Source organism: Ascaphus truei, unplaced genomic scaffold, assembly GCF_040206685.1.
Source record: "Ascaphus truei isolate aAscTru1 unplaced genomic scaffold, aAscTru1.hap1 HAP1_SCAFFOLD_309, whole genome shotgun sequence".
Classification (NCBI taxonomy): domain Eukaryota; kingdom Metazoa; phylum Chordata; class Amphibia; order Anura; family Ascaphidae; genus Ascaphus; species Ascaphus truei.
In genome coordinates this window covers 106,976-130,808 of record NW_027456060.1, presented here as the reverse complement: position 1 = coordinate 130,808, position 23,833 = coordinate 106,976, and the positions used below count along the sequence as shown (strand labels likewise).

At 48.3% G+C, this 23,833-nt stretch overlaps 1 protein-coding gene across 1 annotated transcript in view; it reads right to left on the bottom strand.

Moving 5' to 3' along the window:
* LOC142483220 (uncharacterized) overlaps positions 1 to 23,610 on the bottom strand; it is a 96,715-nt gene extending 73,105 nt beyond the window's left edge. The window contains exon 1 of the mRNA XM_075583281.1: positions 23,317 to 23,610. The gene's annotated coding sequence lies outside the window, so the exon portion shown is untranslated. The remainder of the gene's footprint in view (positions 1 to 23,316) is intronic.
* Between the last annotated feature and the right edge of the window lie 223 nt (positions 23,611 to 23,833).

Genomic DNA, 23,833 nt, shown 5'->3' with positions numbered 1-23,833 from the left:
ACCATGCTATGTCTAGGCTCTCTTCGCTCCGCCGCAACCTACAAAGGAAACCGGAGACCAAGGAACACTTTGTGGCCTTCATGCAAAAAATCTTCCACAGTGGCCATGCAGAGTCGGCGCCCCCACTGAAAGAAGGCGAAGAATGCTGGTACCTCCCGTCGTTTGGCGTCTACCACCCCCAGAAACCTGGCCAAATCCGAGTGGTATTCGACTCCAGCGCCCAGCATCAGGGAGTCTCCCTAAACGATGTTCTCCTCACCGGGCCGGATCTGACGAACAGTCTTCTGGGAGTGCTGATCCGCTTCCGCAAGGAACCTATCGCCGTAACTGCAGACATTCAACAGATGTTCCACTGCTTCCTTGTGCGAGAAGACAACCGTAACTACCTAAGATTCCTGTGGTACCAAGATGACGACATAGAAAAGGAAATCACGGAGTACCGCATGAAAGTACATGTCTTCGGGAACAGCCCATCACCTGCAGTGGCAGCCTACGGCCTCAGAAGAACGGCCCAAGACGGGGAAGCAGAGTTCGGGAAAGACGCCAGGAGCTTCGTCGAAAGAGACTTCTATGTGGACGACGGATTAAAATCAGTTCCCACCGAAGAAGAAGCCGTAGATCTACTCAAGAGGACACAAAAGATGTTAGCAAAGGCCAACCTAAGGTTGCACAAAATAGCTTCCAACAGTGCCACAGTGATGAAGGCGTTCCACGTAGATGATCAAGCACCAGATCTCAAGAATTTGGATCTGGGGACCGACACGCCTCCCATACAGCGGAGCCTGGGGATAAGCTGGAATCTTAAAACAGACACTTTTACGTTCCAGGTAGCCATCGAAGAAAAACCCTTCACACGTCGCGGAGTCCTGTCCACCGTTAACAGTCTCTACGACCCGCTAGGATTCGTGGCTCCTGTCACTATACAAGGGAAGTCCCTCCTCAGAGAAATGTCCTTCGAAAAACAGGAATGGGACACCCCACTACCTCCAGAAAAACGGAAAGAGTGGGAAACGTGGAAACACTCCTTGAAGGCCCTCGAGCAACTTCAAATCCCACGCCCCTATTCACCTATATCTCTCACCGCCGCACACAGCAAAGAGCTTTGCGTGTTCTCAGATGCCTCCACCAAGGCTATAGCAGCGGTGGCCTACCTAAAAACCACGGACGTGGATGGAAGTTGCCACATCAGGTTCATCCTTGGCAAAGCTAAGCTGGCGCCACAACCTGACCATACTATACCCAGACTCGAGCTGTGTGGTGCAGTGCTAGCAGTAGAACTGGCGGAGCTTATCGAGAATGAGATGGACAGCAAACCAGATGCCGTCAAACTCTACACAGATAGCAAGGTGGTACTGGGATACATCTACAATAAGAAAAGGAGATTCTACGTATACGTAGCTAACCGCGTAGAAAGAATCAGGAAGTCAACCCAACCAGAACAATGGCACCACGTGCCCACAGAGCAAAATCCCGCAGATCACGCCACCAGATCAGTACCCGCATCTCAACTGCAGAATACGTCGTGGCTCACAGGACCAATGTTCCTTGCGCAGCCTGCGGAAACGCTACCAACCCCAGTTGACGATTTTGAACTCGTGGATCCCGAAAAGGATACGGAGATAAGGCCCCCACAAGTATCCGTGGTACTCACCAATGTATCGCACAAAAACGCATTCGGATCACATCGATTCCAACGCTTCTCAAAGTGGACGGCTCTTCTGCGAACAGTAGCCCATCTCGGGCATATAGCCTCCTCCTTCCGCCAGACACCAGACGGTAAAACTACCGGTTGCCACGGCTGGCACATCTGCAAAGAGCTGCGCACCGTAGAGGAAATTACAAAGGCTAAGGAAACTGTTCTGAGTCATGTTCAAAGGGAAACATATGCGGAAGAGATCAATTGCATTCGCGGAAAGAAGAGTGTTAACAAAAACAGTCCACTTTGGAAGTTGAATCCCTTCATCGACAACGACGGCCTCATGAGAGTAGGAGGTCGCCTCAATAAGTCCCAACTGAGCAGGGAGGAAAGCAACCCTCTTATCATCCCTGGCCGGCATCACATCGCCACTTTGTTGGTGCGCCACTACCACGAACAAGTCATGCATCAGGGACGACACTTCACCGAAGGCGCCATTAGGGCGGCGGACATTTGGGTCGTTGGCATGAAAAGGTGCGTGGCCAGTAATCTCCACAAATGTGTTAGGTGCCGAATGCTGAGAGGCAAAAGCCAAGACCAAAGGATGGCGGATCTACCTGTCGACAGACTTAATACAGAACCCCCCTTTACCTATGTAGGACTTGATGTATTTGGGCCCTGGATGGTCATCTCGCGTAGAACTAGGGGCGGACTAGCAAACAGCAAACGTTGGGCGGTACTCTTCACCTGCATGAGTATGCGAGCGATACACATCGAGGTTATAGAATCTATGGATGCTTCAAGCTTCATAAATGCCCTCAGAAGGTTCTTTGCAGTCAGAGGACCAGTTAAACAAATACGCTCCGATTGTGGTACCAATTTCGTTGGAGCATGCAAGGAATTACAAATAAACACTAAGGACAATAGAGACAATAGTATCCAAAGATACCTGCGCGACCAAGAGTGCACGTGGACATTCAACACTCCTCACTCCTCTCACATGGGCGGAGCATGGGAACGCATGATCGGAGTGGTTAGGCGTATCTTGGATTCTATAATGCTAAAAACCGACCTGACTCGACTCACTCACGAAGTGCTAACCACATTCATGGCCGAAATATCAGCAATAGTCAATGCTAGGCCCTTAATCCCAGTGTCAACAGATCCAGAATCGCCAAGCGTTTTGACACCAGCAATGCTGCTGACCCAGAAAGTAGGGAACGTCCCCACCCCAGTCGAAGGCTTCCACTCTAAGGATATGCACAAACGACAGTGGAGACAGGTGCAGTACTTGGCCAACACATTTTGGGATCGCTGGAGACGTGAGTATCTGGTGACACTCCAAGAACGCCACAAATGGCAAACAGTGAAACCAGATATCCAAGTGGGGGATGTGGTCTTGTTGAAAGATAAACAGGTGACAAGAAATGAGTGGCCCATGGGACTTATAATCAGAACTATCCCAAGCGAAGACGAAAAGGTTCGCAAAGTGGAAGTACGAGTGGCCCAGAATGGGATCGTTAAAACCTTCTTAAGACCCATTACAGAGACTATCCTCCTAATGCCCAAATCGGACTGTGATGGGGAAAAACTGGTTACCAGTGCCGTGGACTTTTAAAGAGACATTGTGGTGCGTCAAGCTAACCAAGAGCTGCGCACCCACCTGGCTTCCCTTACTGGAAGGCCTGGCCAAAGGACTTTGATGCCAGTGGTACCAGCCGGTGTCACATTGCTATGGAAATATGGACCTTTGCAGTATATTGTTATGTTGTATGTATTACACATATGTTCCACATAGCTTGCCATATAGTGGTATCTACAGATACCAGACGGGGAGTGTTATGGAACAAGAGCCACATTTCTGACTCACCCCCCTCTCTCCTTTGCAGTTTCTGCCTGTCAGATTTTATTCCCAGCTGCATGGAGTCTGCAGACACATACTGTGCCTGCGTGGCTTGCAACAATGTTGCACTCCTTGCCTGCGAGCATGACATCAGTGAGCTGCTACAGCAGTCTCTGAGATCCTCACCAGAATGGGCTAGTCTGCCCCCCCTCCTGTTTGTTCAGACATGGTCTGCCCCTAGACTTTTCCTTTGCCCACACCGCACCTCACTTTCTTTTCAACCCTGGAGACAGTGAGTAAAGAACCTTTCTCTGTTTATAACCCTTGGTGAAGCCATCTCTTTTTACCGGTTCCTAACTAATAATCACCACTACACACCATCCACAAGTATCTGTACCCTGCTACCTTTTCCCAATAAAGTGGAGGAAATATTACAGGACTTGGAGTGATTTAAAAGGGAACTGTGTTAATGCTATCGGGAGCCATTCATACCAACGTGCCCTGGCTTCAGAATAGATCCCTAGTCTTTTGGTAAAAGTTCTCCAAAATCTGGATACAAACTGTGACCCTCTGTCAGACACAATGGACGAAGGAATACCATGAATGTGAAAGATGTGATCAGTGAAGATATCAGCAAGGGCGGGTGAGGTGGGAAGTCCTTTGAGCGGGATAAAGTGAGCCATCTTAGAAAAACGATCCACCACTACTAAAATCGTATTCATCCCTTTGGACCTTGGGAACTCCACAATAAAATCCATTAATATGTGTGACCATGGACGTTCTGGGATGGGCAGAGGAAGGAGAAGACCGTGAGGCCTTTGATGAATTGTCTTTTTTTGCGCACAGACCGGACAAGCGTGCGTATATTCGAAAATGTCTTTGGACATCTTGGGCCACCAAAAGTTGCGACGTATAAGGTCCAAAGTCTTTTTGTAGCCAGGATGACCAGCTGCTCTCGAGGCATGTCCCCAATCCAGAACCTCGGGTATGAAATTAGGTCTCACGAAGAGCTTGCCCCTGGGGACCTTCAGGTTCTTTGGAATGGACCTTTGTGACTTGACGATCTTGTCAAAGCTTCTGAAGGAAGATGCGGCGAAAATCTTCTCGTGAGGTAAAATGTTCTCCATGGAATCTTCTGGTCTCTCTTCGGAAGAATGTTGTCTTGAGAGAGCATCGGCTTTGACATTTTTAGTCCCAGGAATATATGACAGTTGGAAATTAAATCTGGAAAAGAACAAAGACCAGCGGGCTTGTCGTGGACCCAGACGGCGAGCGTTCTCTATATATAATAAATTCTTATGGTCTGTGAGGATGGTGAACGGTTCCCTCGACCCTTCCAGGAGATGCCTCCATTCTTGAAGTGCCATTTTAACGGCCAGTAACTCTCTGTTCCCCACGTCGTAATTCCTCTCCGCTGAGGTAAATCTCTTCGAAAAGAATGCGCAGGGATGCAATTTTTCTTGGGGTGAAGGTCTCTGGGATAGAATGGCACCGGCGCCAGAATCAGAGGCGTCCACCTCCAACACGAAAGGGAGATCAGTGTTGGGGTGATGGAGAACCGGTGCGGACACAAAAGCCTCCTTAAGTGTGTTGAAGGCGGTATTGGCCTCTGGTGACCAAACCGACGGATCGGCCCCCTTCTTCGTAAGGGCTGTGATAGGTGCAACAACTCTGGAGAAATCACGGATAAACTTGAGGTAGTAGTTCGCAAATCCCAGGAAGCGCTGGACGGATTTAAGAGAGTCGGGTCTAGGCCAGTTAGTAACGGCTTTTAATTTGTCCGGATCCATCATGAAACCATCGCTGGAAACAATGTAGCCTAGAAACTGGGTCGAAGTCTGATGGAAGGTACATTTCTCCATCTTGGCATATAAGCGATGTTCACGAAGGCGAGAGAGCACGTAAGATGTATGAAAGATGTGGTCCTGTAAATTCTTCGAAAAAATCAGGATATCATCCAGATAGACTATGACGAAGTCATTGAGGACTTTGCGGAAGACATCGTTAATGAAATCTTGAAAAACGGCCGGAGCATTACACAGTCCGAAAGGCATCACAAGGTATTCGTAGTGGCCACTACACGTGTTGAAGGCCGTTTTCCATTTGTCTCCTTGACGTATGCGTACAAGATTATAAGCTCCCCTGAGGTCCAGCTTGGAGAAGACTTTGGCACCTTGCAACCTATCAAAAAGTTCAGTGATAAGGGGGAGTGGGTAGCGATTCTTTACGGTGATGCGGTTAAGCCCTCTATAATCAATACAAGGTCTTAAAGTTCCATCCTTCTTCTTTACGAAGAAGAACCCTGCTCCAGCTGGTGAAGTAGATGAACGAATAAAACCTTTCTTCAGGTTCTCCTGGATGTACTCGTCCATAGCCTTAGTTTCGGGGAGAGACAGAGTATCCAGGAACCAGGAATCAGGTCAATAGGACAGTCATATGACCTGTGTGGGGGTAGAAGGTCAGATTGTACCTTATTAAATACGTCCAGAAACTGGTGGTAAACCGTAGGGAGGTTCGTCTCAGGAACGGTGGTATTCGCTAGGAGTCGCTGTGGTTCGCCTGACCTTGGTTCCCAAGTGATGGGGTTGGTGGATGTCCAATTGATCCGTGGGTTGTGTAGTTGTAACCATGGCAAACCTAGGGTTATGGGTGTTCCCGGAGCCTGAATTACGTTGAGGGTCAGGGTTTCCTTGTGATTATCAGAGGAAAGTACAACTGGAACCGTCTCTAATGAGATAAATGCCGGCGTGAGTGGATGCCCATCAATTCCGACCAAGGCGATGGGGATCTTTTTCTCCACGAGCGGTATCTGGTAGTGTTTGGCGAACTCTTGATCCACGAAATTGCCTCTGGCTCCGGAGTCTATGAAGGCTACTGTGGAGACGCGGAACTTACGGCCTGAGAGGCACACGGGTATAGTGAGTTTCTTAGGGAATCCTTTTTGGGGAAGGGGACGAGGAGACATAACACCCACGAAGATCCCCTTCATACTCACTGGGTGTTCCCGTTCTCCAGAGATGGAGGACATTCTTGGGTCAGATGTTTTTGCAGGTCCGCAATAATAGCACAATTCCCCGGCGCAGCGGAATTGCCGTATTGGTGTGCGAACCCGTTGAACCCCCAACTGCATCGGTTCGGACGAGTCCAAGGAAGGACGGAGCGGTGAAGTGGACCTGGGGATTGTAGTAGTGCTGAGAGAGAGAGACGAAGAGGTTACCGAGCGAGTGCGCTGGCGCTCCGTGCGGCGTACCTGAATACGTTGGTCCACTCTAATCGCCAGAGTGATGAGATCCTCCAAAAGACCTGGCCTGGGTTGGAGAGCAAGTACATCCTTGATGCTGTCTGACAGTCCTTGCCAGAATACGGCGACGTAGGCCTCCTGTTCCCAGTTGGTCTCTGCTGCAAGGGTCCGGAACTCTATGGCATATTCAGTCACCAGTCTTCGCCCTTGAGTAATCTGTAAAAGAGAAGAAGACGCCACCTCCCGACGTGCGGGGGAATCAAACACTTGCCTGAATTCCGTCTTGAAGGCTGAGTAATTCTGGGTAAGGTCATCGCGCCGCTCCCAGATGGGGGAGGCCCAAGCCAGTGCGCTACCCGTCAACAGATTATAAACGTAGGCCACCTTCTTTCGGCCAGTAGAAAACTGGTGGGGGGCCATTTAAAATTGTACCTCACATTGCTTAATGAAGCCCCGAAAATCTTGAGATTCACCTGCGTAAGGTTTGGGGTTAGGAATCCTCATATCTAATTCAGTCTGGTCTGCGTCTTGTGGGCTCGACATAATGTTACGCCGGTGCTGCCCGCAGACCAGACCCGTCCCCTGTGCTGAGGTGGGACGTAGGGATACACGCACCCGCAGCAAAGGGAGCGCGTCCGGAGTGTGGTGTTAGTGTTGCCAGGCCAGGTATAGTAAGGAAGACAATACTTGCCGGTACCGGTAGTAGAGGAAGAGTAGTTATTGCCGTTGCCAAGATCAGGGATTGGAGAGTTGCGGACGGTCGAAGGTATAAGCCGTGTTACAGGGATGCCAGAAGTCACGAAGTCCAAGTAGAGCCGAAGTCGAGAGCCAGAGGGGGTAGTCGTCCAATCCGCGTCAATACCTGAGGAGTCACTGAGAGAGTAGTCAAATGCTTCCATACAGAACTATGTCGAGCGACGAGTGATGGGAAGCACAGGCATAATAAAGCTGGGCAGGCCAATGGGAAAAGGGGGCAGGCCTGGAGGACTGCAAGGAGTCCTCCCTGATAGGAGGGAGGTGTTACAGCCCAGCTGAGTGTAATCATTGATTTGCATGGAACCGTGTGATGCTTGGGGGCGACGCCTCACTGCAGGAGCAGTGGTTAAAAGTGCTCTGTTAGGCGTGTGCTCTGTAAGCTGGGAATGCATGTGAAGGGTGCATGTGAATGCATGCACATAACGTCGGGCTGGCGTGCGTGTGTGCGTGGATTCGGTGACTGACACGCGTATGCACATGGGGACAGAGACAGATGCACGTGTGCGCAAAGAGCGCGGAACTGGGGACACACGCAGAGGCTGCGGTTCAACAGGCACCTCTTCGGTTGGTGCAATCCTGTGATGGCGAGGAGCCAGAGTGCCAGTGGCAGACAACGAAGGTATGTGGAAATTGCGCTGCAGACGCTTGGACGCCTGAGTACCGACAGGAGGTGAGTAATGGTCGCGCTGACGGTGCTTAGACACCAGATTCCTTACAAAAAGTCTGCAAATTCCTCTGCTATCTCTTTTTCTATGTATGTGGTCTGTCCGTTTCGTGTCTGTATGCGGGCTATCTGAGATTTGACTCTCGTGCCCCTGAGTTTTGAGGCTAGAAGCCTGTCAGCTTTATTGCCTTTATCGAAGAATTTTTGCTTCGACCATCTTAGTGCCTTCTCTACTTCCTCGAGTTGAGTCTGTTTGAGGGCAGATCTAGCTAGATTTAGTTGTTTAAGCGTTTTTTTAGATGCTGTAGTTTTATGCTGCTGTTCTAGCTTGGTGATCTTGTCTAAGATCTCTTTTTGGAGCTTAAGTTGAATTTTCTTTTTGTGTGATGCGATTGAAATCAGGTCTCCTCTGATGGTGGCTTTATGGGCCTCCCAGAGCATGGCTGGGGCGGAGACTGAACCTGCATTAATTTGGAAGAACATTGATAGCTTTTGGCGGAGTACCATTTCTGTGTCAGGTCAGTTTAACATGGAATCATTTAATTTCCATCTGTATTGGGTGTTTTTCACAAAGGGTATGGATAGGGTAAGTTCAATTGGTGCATGGTCGGACCAGGTGATTGGGCCTATGTTTGACTGGGAGGACACCTGGAAGATGTTACTAGTACCTAGAAAATAGTCGATCCTCGAGTAGGACTGATGAGAGGTGGAGAAGAAGGTATAGTCCCTCTGACCCTGGTGCTGAGCCCTCCATATACCCACTAGTGAGTATTCCTCCATGATGTCACTAAATTTCTTAGCTTTCTTTTGGGATTGGATGGTGTATGGAGTGGAAGAGGATGGGAGGAGGGTGGGCGCGGGGTTCGATTTGTCTAGTGCGTGAGAGGCGACCATGTTAAAGTCACCTCCGATAATCAGAGATGAGAAAGATTGCTGTTCTAGGGTTTGGAGGAGTGTTCTTAGGAAAGGGAGTTGGTTGTCATTGGGGGCGTAGATGTTTACAAGTGTGATTGGGGTGCCAGACAGGGTGCCCTGTAGTATCAGGAACCGACCATCGGGGTCTGGGAGTGACTTGGATAGAACAAAAGGGACGCCATTCCGTATAAGGATTGCTACTCCTCTTTTTTTGCTTGGCGAGGATGCATAATATGCTTGGGGGAATACACTTTTGAATGTGTTGGGTGGGGTTGGGGAATTGAAGTGAGTCTCTTGGATGAGGACAATGTCTCCCTTTGATTTCTTTAGGTCCTGAAGGACTAGCTTCCTCTTTGTTACTGAATTGAGTCCTTTGACGTTAAATGAGATTAATTTAATGGAAGACATTGTCCCATGGGGGGTATTCCCAGAGCTCCAGGCTCTGTTGCTCCTGGATTTCCTTCCCCTGATGAAGTCCTAGTTACAGGATGAAACGCTTAGGGTGGAGGCTTTAAGACAATTCTCAGCATTCCCTATCCAATATCTACACCCAGCATAATCCCCCTAATATCAGAGCACCCCTGGACATTATCCTCAAGTTGCGGCTGTTATTCCGGTCGAGTGACGTCAGCAGTGCAGTCTCGCGACATTAGAGGAGTAAGCAGGAAGCTCAGGAGGGCAGCTGCAGTCGGAGGAAATGCACTACAGAGGATCTCGGCGTTCCACGTGGAGGAGAAACAAATCATCACTCCAGGCAGCAGGACGGAGAGGATTTTATATCCTATATTCTTATTTACATCTGCTACTTTGTAAGTAGCGATCTACCTTTGAGCATTAATCATTACTAAAACGTACTTCACCATATTTTGTCTTTTCCTCATTTTCATTTCAGAGCAACCAGGAACTCTTAATATATCCCCAGTCCATTTATGCTCATATTTTATTGTTTAGTTAGCAGTTTGCGCCAATGTTTTCCCTTTTCCATATATATATATATATATATACATACAGTGTTCGACAATCATATACATTTACACGCCCGGGGAGAGGGGATTTAACCCCCGGGCGAGTAAATATTGGCCCAAGCAGCAGTGTTTTTTTTTCAATTTCCCTGCTCGCGCTTAAAAAAAACAAAACTCACCCTGCCTGACAGCTGATTGGCGCGCGCTCCCAGGCTTTGTGGGATCACGGCCAGGCTCTATATGAGCCCGCCCCCAACGAGCAGCCATTCTTTTCCCATGGAGGACCCAGTAAGTACTCTCTGTGCCTTCCCCCTGTCCCCGGCACTCCCGCTGCCCGCAGTTATGGAGGTGGTAGCCGGGGTGTTCTCCTGTCCCCGGCGCTCCCCCCCTCAGGTCCCCGCTTCCCCCTGTCACCGCGTGACAGCCCGCGGGGCAGGAGATGGGAGCGGGGATGCCCCTCAGCTTCCCGCTTCCCCCTGTCACCGCGTGTCAGCCCGCGGGGCCGGGAGATTGGAGCGGGGATGTCCCTCAGGTCCCCGCTTCACCCCGATCCTCGTGTCAGCCCTCGGGGACGGGAGATTGGAGAGGGAATGTCCCTCAGGGCCCCGATCCCCCCACGTCCCCGGCGGTCCCGCTGCCTGCATGGAAGTGGTAGCGGGGGGGGGGGGTTTCTTCCCCCCACGTGCCCGGCGCTCCCGCTGGGCAGGAGATTGGAGCAGGAGGAGGGGGAGTGGGGTGGTGCTGCTGGTCGCGGCCTTTCCTCTCTTCCGACCCCCCCGTGTGTGTAGAGTGAGAGTGTGTGTGTGTGTGTGTATATATATATATATATATATATATATATATATATATATATATATGAGAGAAAGTGTGTGTGTATACTGCACCGACACACTTTATTCGAGCAAATACCCGGTATGTACCTGGCAGATACCTGGAATGCGCCGCTCCTCACCTCTGACAAGCCCCGTTGCATTTGCCTTCCCAGCCTGGGTTCATGCCTGGCTGATGGGCGGCTGATCTGTTAAATGATAATGATTAGGATTTAATAGGCTGCAATGCTTCGCGTGTCTACCAGATGGCATAAATTCATGAATTGTAATGCAGTATATATATATGTACTGTGCAGTATTGCAGCCAACGGGAATAAAATGCTTCAATCCCTGCCGGAAAATAACTCAATGCACTCGGGCAGAAAACAGTCACAAACCTCAATACACCCGGGTATACCCGAATTCGTGGGACTAGCCGAGCTCGAATAAAGTGTGTCGCCAGTGTATGGGTGTGTGTGTGTGTGTGTATTTGTGTGTGTGTGTGTATATATTGTGACAGAAACCAGGGGATGGTAATAAATTCCGTATATAGGGCTCCCAGGATACTAGACAGTTTCTATCCTGTTTGGCCTGGGAGTGCAGCCTTATAATACATACACTCCATCCCACAGTTTGGCAAGCGCTGGAACTGAGGGATGAGAGATCCAGACCAGAGTTTGTCTGCTGCCTGATTTCTGTCACCTGTCATGCTAATTAGGAATCAGGTATGAAAGACTGATTTCCTGTTTGCTCTGGTCTCCCCACAAGAGCCAGGAGGCTGGAAGGCTGCTGAACTACAGAGGGGAGAAGCCTCTTCCCCAAACAGGTTCAATCTTTCTGCTCATTTGTGTAAGACTGCAAAAGTACTGTGTTTTGATGTTGGAAGTGGAAAAGCCACTTCCAACCCTGAGTCAGGGATATCTAAGTTAAGTTATCGCTCAGGTGAGCAGCTTTTGTTTTGATCTGTTTTCTGTTGTATGCACTGTGGCAGTCTCAGTGCCTGGGACTGAATAAACCAGGCATAGCCTGTTTAAAGGAACAGTACGTGACGCCTCATCATTTAACCTACCCTAAAAGACCGTGTTCTAAACAGTCCCGGACAAACGACGGAGCCCCGGAGTAAGCCGTTTGTCACATATGGTGGAGAATGCGGGCAGAACACTAGGGGGTCTGCGGGTTGAAGAACTTTGAAAAAAAAAAAAAAAAAAAAAAAAAAAGTTTTTTTCATCCTCTGCAAACAAGATGGAAGACGTGGTGGGTGCGCTGGTACGCAATGTCGCTGCCCAGAAAGACGTGAATGAAACCCAGCAACAGCTGTTAATAGCCCAGCAAGAAACTAATGCAAACCAGCAGCAGACGAATGCAGCCCAGCAACAGCTGCTAATAGCCCAGCAAGAGATTAATGCCAACCAGCAACAGGCGAATGCCAACCAGCAACAGGCGAATGCAAACCAGCAACAGACGAATGAAGCCCTGCAAAACGCGAATGCAAACCAGCAAGAGACAAACCGCTTGCTGAGAGAGGAGCAACAGCGGTTCGCTCAGGGCTTACAGCAGGAACTCGAGATCCTGAGGGGGACTATCAGTAACCTTCCACTGGCAGCGGCAGCCCCAGTACCGAAAATGACCAGGGCAAGCCACTACCTTCAGAAGATGGGACCCTCGGATGATGTGGAAGCCTATCTTCTCACGTTTGAACGCACGGCACAGAGAGAGGGATGGCCAGAAGCTGAGTGGGCTGGTCTAATCGCACCCTTCCTAAGCGGCGAACCCCAGAAGGCTTACTTTGATCTAGAGCCAGCCGAAGCTAACGTCTATGCAAAATTGAAGTTCGAGATCCTCGCCCGCCTCGGCGTAACCACGGCTGTTCGCGCCCAAAGGTTTCACGCATGGTCCTTCACGATGGATAAAGCCACCCGAAGCCAGATGTATGACCTCATCCACCTCGCCCGGAAGTGGCTACAACCCGAGATCAACTCAGCCAGCCACATCGTGGAACGGTTGGTCATGGACCAGTTCTTGAGGAAACTTCCCTCTGCCTTACGCCGTTGGGTCAGTCGGAGTGACCCCCACAATGCGGATGAGCTTGTGGCCCTCGTAGAAAGGTACAATGCAGCAGAAGAGCACCCGCAACCCACAGTCGTGGAGCAACCCCACTACCCGAGGTTCCAGGACTCTTCCAGAGACGGTAAAAGGGTACCGGGGTTAAGGGGCGCTGAAGAGCGGCGACCACCTTCACGCAGCACCAGCAACAGTGGTTCGCACACTAAGGGCAATAGCCAACATGGGGAGCCGGGAAAAGGCTCTAAGTGGGACACAGACTATGTACCTAAATGTGTAAATTGTCATGAGAGGGGCCACACAGCAAAAATCTGCCCACTAAATGATGAGCCTATGCAATGCAACAGCGTGGAACCTTATTCGCTGTTGTCCCAATGTATGGGCCCTAGCCCAGAGGACCCCTTGAATAACCATCTGTGGGCATTTGTAAAGGTTAATGGTAAGAGGGTTCGGGCACTTCTTGACTCTGGGAGCATGGTCACACTAGTGTCCGAATACCTCTTGCCCATTAAGAAGAAACAGGGAAACAGTTCACAAAGAGTGGCAATTTGTTGTATACATGGGGATAATCATGAATATTCCACTGTTGATGTTTTTTTTGAAACAGAGTTTGGTTCTTTAGATTTCAAGGTGGGTATTGTACCCAAACTGGCACATGATGTGTTAATAGGGACCGACTTTCCCCATTTTCTAAAAATGTGGTCCCCCGCTCAGAATAGCGCCCAGAGTTCAATAGCAGACCATAACGAAGTATTAGAAGAAACAAATCCTTTCCCATTTTCAGAAATGGAGGTTGACGAGGGCCCAAATAAGAAGGGGGAAAAGGAGGAGTGCTGTAAAATTCCCTTCCCCATCACTACTTTGGTAGGGAATACCCCAAATCAAGATGTTGAGCAGACACTTACCACCCCAGAACCGGATAAGACCCTCGCTGACCTAGAGGTCAGTCCTGGGAGTTTTAAGAAGGCCCAGTGGGAGGACCCCACATTAGCGGTAGCAAGGGGAAATATACGGGACCTGAATAGTACTCTTGGCCAACCAGATAGGTCACTTGCTTACCCCTACTTCGAGGTAGAGAACGACCTAGTATATCGGGTTGATAAAAGGAAATCAGCTACAACTAAACAATTGTTGGTACCACGGACATTCCGTAACGTAGTATTACACCTCGCACATAGTCATCCATTGGGGGGACACCTAGGGGTGGAAAAGACAAAAGAAAAGGTTCTCCGAAGCTTCTATTGGCCTGGGGTTCTGGCAGAAATTACGAATTATTGTTCCTCATGCCCAGAATGTCAGATCACCGCCCCGTTCAAGGCGTACCGCAGCCCATTGGTACCCCTTCCCATAATAGAGGTACCATTTGACCGGATTGCTATGGATCTAGTAGGACCCCTAATAAAGTCTGCTAGGGGACATCAGCATATATTGGTAATATTAGATTATGCCACCCGATATCCGGAGGCAGTTCCCCTACGTAGCACCTCTGCTAAAAACATAGCAAAAGAGTTAGTAGTTCTGTTTTCCCGGGTCGGGATTCCTAAAGAGATTCTATCTGACCAGGGAACACCATTTATGTCCCAAGTAACGAAAGAGCTATGTAAACTCCTAAAAATCAAGCATCTCAGAACCTCAGTCTATCATCCACAAACAGATGGTTTAGTGGAAAGGTTCAATAAAACCTTAAAGAGCATGTTACGGCGGGCGGTTGATAAAGATGGGAAAAACTGGGATTGTTTGTTACCGTACCTGTTATTTGCCATTAGGGAAGTTCCCCAATCATCCACTGGCTTCTCCCCGTTTGAACTATTGTATGGCCGACACCCAAGGGGCTTACTGGATATAGCCAAAGAGACTTGGGAACACGAGGTTACCCCTTACAGAAGTGTAATAGAGCATGTTGCCCAGATGCAGGACCGCATTGCTGCAGTCCTACCCATAGTGAGGGAACACATGGAGAAAGCTCAAGAAGCACAGAGGAATACATATAATAAGGGTGCTAGGGTCAGAATTTTTTCTCCAGGTGATAGGGTACTAGTTCTGGTTCCCACCGTGGAGAGTAAATTCCTTGCTAAATGGCATGGGCCATATGAGGTCTTGGAAAGAGTGGGAGAAGTAAATTATAAGGTAAGACAGCCAGGTAGGAGGAAACCTGAGCAAATTTACCATATAAACCTACTCAAGCCCTGGAAAGATAGAGAAGTCTTGTTAACCCTAGTACCCCCAGGTCCGTCAGAGAATCAAGAAACTGACCCAGAGGTTAGCATAGCTGAAACCCTGTCTGTTCATCAGAAACGAGAGGTTCAGAATTTAGTGAAAAGAAACAAAGAAATCTTCTCTCTACGGCCAGGTAGAACTAGCGTAATTGAACATGACCTAGTCTCTGAACCGGGGGTCCGAGTTAACCTTAAACCGTACCGAATCCCAGAGGCCAAAAGAAAGGCTATAAGTTTAGAGGTTAAAAAAATGCTAAAACTAGGTGTAATTGAGGAATCCCAAAGTGGGTGGAACAGCCCTATAGTCTTAGTCCCAAAGCCAGATGGTACAACAAGGTTTTGTAATGACTACCGGAAACTAAACGCGGTGTCAAAATTTGATACTTATCCTATGCCCAGGGTAGATGAACTTGTAGAGAGACTGGGCAAAGCCCGATATCTCACAACCCTAGACCTAACAAAAGGGTACTGGCAGGTTCCCCTCACAGAAGGGGCAAAAGAAAAGACAGCCTTCTCAACCCCAGACGGCCTCTTTCAGTATAAGGTGTTGCCTTTTGGCTTACATGGAGCTCCCGCCACATTCCAAAGAATGATGGATAAAATTTTAAAACCACATGCTCGGTATGCTGCCGCCTACCTGGATGATGTGGTAATCCATAGTGAAGATTGGCAATCCCACCTTCCAAAGGTCCAAGCTGTGCTTGACGCAGTCCGGTCTGCTGGACTAACTGCTAACCCCGCTAAATGCACTATTGGTCTGGAGGAGGCCAAGTATCTGGGATATTCTATTGGCAGAGGTTTACTCAAACCCCAAACACTCAAAGTGGAGGCGATACAAAATTGGCCAAGGCCAGTTACAAAAAAACAAGTAAGGACCTTTTTGGGGTTAATTGGGTACTATAGAAGGTTTATTCCCAATTTTGCAACTAAGGCAACCCCACTAACTGACCTCACAAAAGCAAGAGGACCGCTAATGGTAAAGTGGTCCCCCGAAACCGAACAGGCCTTTAGAAGCCTGAAAGAAGCTCTCTGTGCCCAACCAGTGTTGGTCACACCTGACTTCTCCAAAGAGTTCGTAGTCCAAACCGACGCATCTGAGGTAGGGCTGGGGGCGGTACTCTCCCAGGAGTCTCAAGGTGAGGAGCACCCCATCCTTTATTTAAGTAGGAAACTAAATCCCCAGGAGAAAAATTACTCCATAGTAGAGAAAGAGTGTCTCGCAATAAAGTGGGCTGTAGAGACGCTCAAATACTACCTGTTGGGGAGAAAATTCCGGTTGGTCACAGATCATGCACCCCTTACCTGGATGTGTCAAAACAGGGAAAAGAATGCTAGAGTGACCAGGTGGTTCCTAAGCCTACAACCCTTTAAATTTTCTGTGGAACACAGGTCAGGGCACAAACATGGCAATGCTGACGGGTTGTCAAGGATGCACTCCCTAATATCCATGGTCGCTCATCCCTCGAGGTCTGAGCTGGGGGGGAGGATATGTGACAGAAACCAGGGGATGGTAATAAATTCCGTATATAGGGCTCCCAGGATACTAGACAGTTTCTATCCTGTTTGGCCTGGGAGTGCAGCCTTATAATACATACACTCCATCCCACAGTTTGGCAAGCGCTGGAACTGAGGGATGAGAGATCCAGACCAGAGTTTGTCTGCTGCCTGATTTCTGTCACCTGTCATGCTAATTAGGAATCAGGTATGAAAGACTGATTTCCTGTTTGCTCTGGTCTCCCCACAAGAGCCAGGAGGCTGGAAGGCTGCTGAACTACAGAGGGGAGAAGCCTCTTCCCCAAACAGGTTCAATCTTTCTGTTCATTTGTGTAAGACTGCAAAAGTACTGTGTTTTGATGTTGGAAGTGGAAAAGCCACTTCCAACCCTGAGTCAGGGATATCTAAGTTAAGTTATCGCTCAGGTGAGCAGCTTTTGTTTTGATCTGTTTTCTGTTGTATGCACTGTGGCAGTCTCAGTGCCTGGGACTGAATAAACCAGGCATAGCCTGTTTAAAGGAACAGTACGTGACGCCTCATCATTTAACCTACCCTAAAAGACCGTGTTCTAAACAGTCCCGGACAAACGACGGAGCCCCGGAGTAAGCCGTTTGTCACAATATATATATATATTATATGGGAGAGAAAGTGTGTGTGTGTATATGGGAGTGTATGTGTGTCTGTGTATATATATGGGAGAGAAAGTGTGTGTGTGTCTGTGTGTGTGTGTAGGACACCAGAGGTACCCCCCAATCAGTCACCCCCCCCACCTAGTCAGTCAAAGTCACCCAGTCACCATCTCCCCACCCAGTTCCCCCCATCAGTCAGCCCCCCCCCATCTCCTCTCTGTCTCTCCTCCCTGTCTCTCTCACCCACACTCTCTCCTGTCTCTCACCCGTCTCTCACCCACACTCTCTCCTGTCTCTCACTCTCTCCTGTCTCACTCTCTCTGTCTCACACTCTCTGTCTCACACTCTCTCTGTCTCACACTCTCTCTGTCTCACACTCTCTCTGTCTCACACTCTCTCTGTCTCACACTCTGGATCTGGATATCTTATTTACCCTGTATATCTTAACTGCCCTATACTACACCGACATAACTTATACTGCTTTCTTCCAGATCTGACTCAAGCTTCACACAGGAAACATCAGAACCCCCCCTAACCCAGAAGACCGGTAAGGAACACATCCCCTTCAATGTATTACATTGCGGGAATGAGGTACCTGGACATTGAGGGACTGCGGATCAGGTAAGATCCCAGACGGGATTGCTGCTTTAGATATTGTGAAGCGGGGACGTCCAGACACTGGTTAAGGGGTTCAGGAAACTAGTCATTCACATCTGGCTTTTATTTCTAGATCCAACATTTACTTACACACACACACCCACACATAACAAGGACTAATTGTAGTATAATGTAATACAATAAATACATTTATGTCAAAAACGAATGTTGTTCTGACTAGGAATTTATTAAATGTATTTTATTTATATATTTTATAGCGGGGTTGGGGGCAGGACTAGGGTTGGGGGCGGGACTAGGGGCGGGGTTGGGGGCGGGACTAGGTGGCAAGTAGATTTTTTGGTTGGGCGAGTAGATTTTTGGGTGATTTGTGGAACACTAATTATATATATATATATATATATATATATATATATATATAATATCACATAGGGAGGGGAGTGGGACAGCCAACGTCACCTAACCTCAGTTAATTGCCCTATCTGCTAATTGATCCTACCTTTCATTTTCCCGCCCAAACTCCCTAGCCACGCCCTCTCTCTGGCCTGTCCAATAACAGCCCACCTGCCCAGCCCCTACTCCTCAGCCAATCATCTGACACCTGTCTCACATCTGCCTGGTAACACAAGGATCACTTTCCCGTCAAAACTAAACTAGCCCAAACAAAGGCCAGAGGTAAACCAGGGACTTCCACAGTCCTGTCCCCCCCCCACAGTCCCTTGCCTCCTCCCACAGTCCCATACCCCTCCGCCAACAGTCCCGTGCCCGTCCCCAACAGTCCAGTGCCCCCCACAGCTAAATGCTTTTCATTCTGGGTTAAAGTTACAAATACAAAATAAAGTTGGGTGTATGTCTCCTGGACTCTGACCATAGATTTTGGTCTCAGATTCCCATATGAACACCTCCCTCAGCCTGGCAATGTGCTTGTGGGGAGATAACGCCAGCGCATGTGTAACAGGAATCTCTGCCATAGAGGTGTGCAAGTGTAAACATCACTGGGAAAGGCCCATGTGTGAGGTGGGACCACTTGTTACATCATTACTGCATATGTATATGTCGTTTATAAAGGGACACCTAACCCCCTCAGGTGCATTTTCAGGTCTACATGTAACCTGGGAAATAGATAATCAACTCTTGCTGCTCTCTAGAGATATTAAAGGAACATGACATACAGTATGTAAAGGCGGCTCCATTAATGTCCCTCACTGGGGACGTTAGTCTGCGTCACTGTCCTCCACCTCAATATTCACAGGACACTCTAGGACATTTGGTCGCGGCTGTTTCGCTGCTACTCACACCACTGGCAACTTCACCACTAAGGTAAGTGCCTAAACCCCCTACCCTAAACCCCTTCTATCCAAAGCCCCCTCTTACTCTAAAAACCGCTGCCTCAAGCCATTACCCTAAAATACCCTTTGCTAAGCTTACCCTACAACCCCTTAAACTGACTCCCTACCCAAAACAGTAATAAAACTTACATTAGAAGCGGCCGGTGGCGCAGGGACTGTGTGTGGCCTAACGCCAGCGGTCAATTGGTCGCAGCGAAACTATTCCGATTCACAGCTGAGTGAGACTACTGACCGCTTCAGCATAATGAGGAACGCACATTTTATTAGAACCAACAGCATGGAAATAGAAAACATTATTAAGAACAACATTTAAATAAAACTACAATAAGAATGATACAAATAACCTGCATTTAAAACATTATAACTTTTTATCCTTTTAATGCACCATAAACTAGTCACTTTTCATTGTGATTTAGCGTAACACAAATAGACGTGTGCACTTATATGTGAGCGTCTTAGTCACTGGTTATCCCTAAACATGCCTGGCTTTAGAGTAAGGTCTCTCCCCTGTGTGTCCAGGCTGGATAAGTCCCTAAATCCCTTCCCACATTCCCTACATACATGCGGTCTCTCCCCTGTGTGTGTCCTCTTGTGTGTCCAGGCTGGATAAGTCACTAAATCCCTTCCCACATTCCCCACATACATGCGGTCTCTCCCGTGTGTACCTTCTTGTGTCTGGTCAGGTTGGAAAAGTGACTAAATCCCTTCCCACATTCCCTACATACATGCGGTCTCTCCCCTGTGTGTGTCCTCTTGTGTGTGTTCAGGTTTGATAAGTCACTAAATCCCTTCCCACATTCCCCACATACATGTGGTCTCTCCCCTTTGTGCACCTTCTTGTGTCTCGTCAGGTTGGAAGTGTCACTAAATCCCTTCCCACATTCCCTACATACATACGGTCTCTCCCCTGTGTGTGTCCTTGTGTGTGTGTTCAGACTGGATGACTGACTAAATCCCCTCCCACATTCCCCACATACATGCGGTCTCTCCCCTGTGTGTGTCCTCTCGTGTGTGTTCAGTTGGGATAAGTTACTAAATCCCTTACCACATTCCCCACATACATGCGGTCTCTCCCCTGTGTGTGACCTCTTGTGTGTGTTCAGGCTGGATAACTGACTAAATCCCTTCCCACATTCCCCACATACATGCGGTCTCTCCCCTGTGTGTGTCCTCTTGTGTGTGTTCAGGCTGGATAACTGACTAAATCCCTTCCCACATTCCCCACATATATACGGTCTCTCTCCTGTGTGTATCCTCATGTGTGGGTTCAGGCTGGATAACTGACTAAATCCCTTCCCACATTCCCCACATACATGTGGTCTCTCCCCTGTGTGTGTCCGCTTCTGTAGGTTCTGGTCTGATAACCAAGTCAGACTCTTCCCACTTTCTCCAAGATCTTTTCCTGTGGCAGCTGCTATTATATATCTTTTGGAATAAGAAGCAGTTACATTGTTTATTAATTGCCTTGACAGGTTGAAAGATGCATTTTCTGTCATATTTATTGGAATGTTGCAAGATTGTTCTGTCCTCATCTTTTCCATATATTCATTTGGGTGTTTGAACTTCAGATGTTTGAGGAGGTAATCCTGACTGCTATAAGCAACCTTGCAGTGCTGGCATGGGTGGATTATTGGAGCTTGTCTTTGTACTGGACGAGACAAAAAAAGTCACTGTTACACAAACTGTCTTACAAAAGGTCATGCAGGAGAGGTAAGTTGGGATATCACAAAAAGTTCAGGATAAAAGTAAACTGTAGATGTACATTGTAAAAATGAAGGGTTTAGCACAACATGCAGCATTAGGGCCGGGAGAGCAGATGTAGTGGATCATACATTTAAAGTGGATCATAATATTTAACGATTTAAAAGGAAATCTCACACCAATTAAAGTGGCAGAAATCTTTTCAAATCCTTTGATAGTAAATCGATAGTTTCAGTTGTGAAGGTATAATAAAAAATGTTTGTACAATGAATAGAAAACGTGTCTCATTAGAAGCTCACATATCAGTCACCGAGTGTTTCTGTTACCGCAACATGTTATAGGATGACCCAACTTTCTGCTAAATCTCCATTGTTAAATCAGGAACCAAATGCCCAATTAGTGTATTTGACATCTCAGATGATATGCAGACTTAATTAAAAAGGTATACCTTTTTTAATACAATTGTTTAAAAGTTTTTTGTTTTTTTTAGGGAACAAGGAGTCTGCTCTTGTGCCTCTGATTCTCCCCCATACAAACTTATATTATATTATATATATATATATTTATTTTCTCTCCAACACACAGAGTTGGTGCCGTAATAAATCACTGGGCCAGATGTAATTACCCTCTGGCGGTGCTAACAACCCACCATGATATAGAAACACAGAAAGAAAAAGAGGGTCTGTTGAAAGCACACAAACAATATGTGAAAATACAAAATGGATTTTATTAGCCACACAAAACAATATTAAAATATACCTAAACACAAACAAAATGAACACTGCTGATCCAAGAGATACACAATATACATGTAGAGACCCAAAATATGTAGCATGCTATATAAAAGTGGGTATAATAATGCAAATCCAGAGGAAAGAAAATTCCCCTGGAAATGCAGTGAAGATCCGCCGATCAACAAAATAGAATAGTACAAATGACTGAATGATTACCAGCATCTACACAAAACCCAAATATGAGCAGAAAAAAGAGCAAAAAGAAATAATGTAATACAGCTAAAATTTAAAAAGGTTTTATTCTATCCCTGTTCTTCCTTTATTCCCTACCTACTGTACCCCCCCTTTTGTGAGATCAATCCCCTGCAAGGTATCATCTGGCAGCAGACGGATTGTGATGTTATAATACTGTAGCTGTTTGGAGTATCGTATGAAGCATTGATCCGGAGGACACAAAAGTTACAGAGAAAACAAAGATCAACGTTGGAAGCAGAGTTCCAGAGTCCCATAGTGGATTAAAGGCTGATTTTTACTGGATTAAGTGTATGTGTATATCTTACCACCTAACTCCTGAATTGCTCAGATATACTGCCCTATGATGTTTTTCTCTTTTATTCTCTCCCTGCATATTTGCGCCTAGGTCATTCTTCTCTATACATATATACATACATATACACACATGTTCCCGTGCGTGCAAATGCGCGGGCACACACGCTCGGCGCTTTTGTAAATAAAATTTTTAAACTTTCCCGCTTGCTCGATAGCCTGTAATTGCGCGCCCCCCCCCCCCCCCCATATCCGCAAGTTGCAGGACACCCGGCACTCATACTCAGCACCAGCGGGGACTCAGCCTCAGGGTGTGAGTTTGAGCCCCCACCTAAGGCACATTCTATAGTGCCCAGCGCGCGCTATTTTAGTTGGCTGACATGAGTCAGGCTGCGAACCCGCTGCGGCCGCGGGCCCCCAGACCCTTAAATCGAATTGTCCTTGCCCCCGCTGCCTCCGTCCGGCAGAGCTGACTACATACTGTGACGCGTCAGCCTGCTGGAGCTACAACCGGATTCTGCTTTTCAGCGCTGACGCGTCACGTGGTACGCAAGTCAGCCAATGGGGAGGAGAGCTGCTTGTGTGTCTGTTTTGTGCGTTCGGCTGTGTGTGTGCCTGAGTGCCTGTCTGTGTGAGTGTGTGTGTGCGTGAGTGCCTTAGTCTGTCTGTGTGTGTGCCTGAGTGCCTGTGTGTGTGGGAGTGTGTGCCTGAGTGCCTGTCTGTGTGAGTGTGTGTGTGCGTGAGTGCCTTAGTCTGTCTGTGTGTGTTTGCCTGAGTGCCTGTGGGAGTGTGTGCCTGAGTGCCTGTCTGTGTGAGTGTGTGTGTGCGTGAGTGCCTTAGTCTGTCTGTGTGTGTGGGAGTGTGTGCCTGAGTGCCTGTGTGTGTGTGAATGTGTGCCTGAGTGCCTGTCTGTGTGTTTGAATGTGTGTGTGCGTGAGTGCCTGAGTCTGTCTGTGTGTGTGAGGAGTTGAGGGGCTGAACAGTTGACGGGCGGTCCCGCCCCCTCATGTCATGGCCGCGCCCCCTCTCAAAAATTGTCCCTTTGGACCGGAAAAAGCCCCATCTGCAGCCCTTCTACACAAGAAGATGAAGAGAATCAAATGTGTGTGGGGGGCAGCTATACAGGCGGCGGCGCGGACACTCACCGCAGAGGGGGGATCCTGCCTGACTCTCCCGGCCCCTCCCAGCTGCTGCATGTGGGGGAGACGCTGCTGCTGCTGCTGCTGCTGCTGCTGCTGCTGCTGCTGCTGCTGCTGCTGCTGCTGCTGCTGCTGCTGCTGCTGCTGCTGCTGCTGCTGCTGCTGCTGCTGCTGCTGCTGCTGCTGCTCTCTGCCCGGCTGAGAAGGGATTGCTTCCTGCTGCTCATGCGCCTCCGGTCAAGAGCGACCACGTGACCAGCAGCAGCCAATCACAGTAATAATAATAATAACCAGCAGCAGAGGGGTTAAAGGGGAAGAGACCCATGAGACTGTCCCTGCCGGGGGCGTGGCTTAGAGCGTGTCCCTTCCGTGGGCGTGGCTTAGAAGGACATCACGTGATGAGGACAAGCAAAGCCAGATGTTCATAGCAAATGTCAGGAAATGTTTTATATAATTATTAATTATCTTTATCCCATGTGTCATTAAAAAGAGATTGCTGGGTGTGGAAAGGTGCAAATGTTAC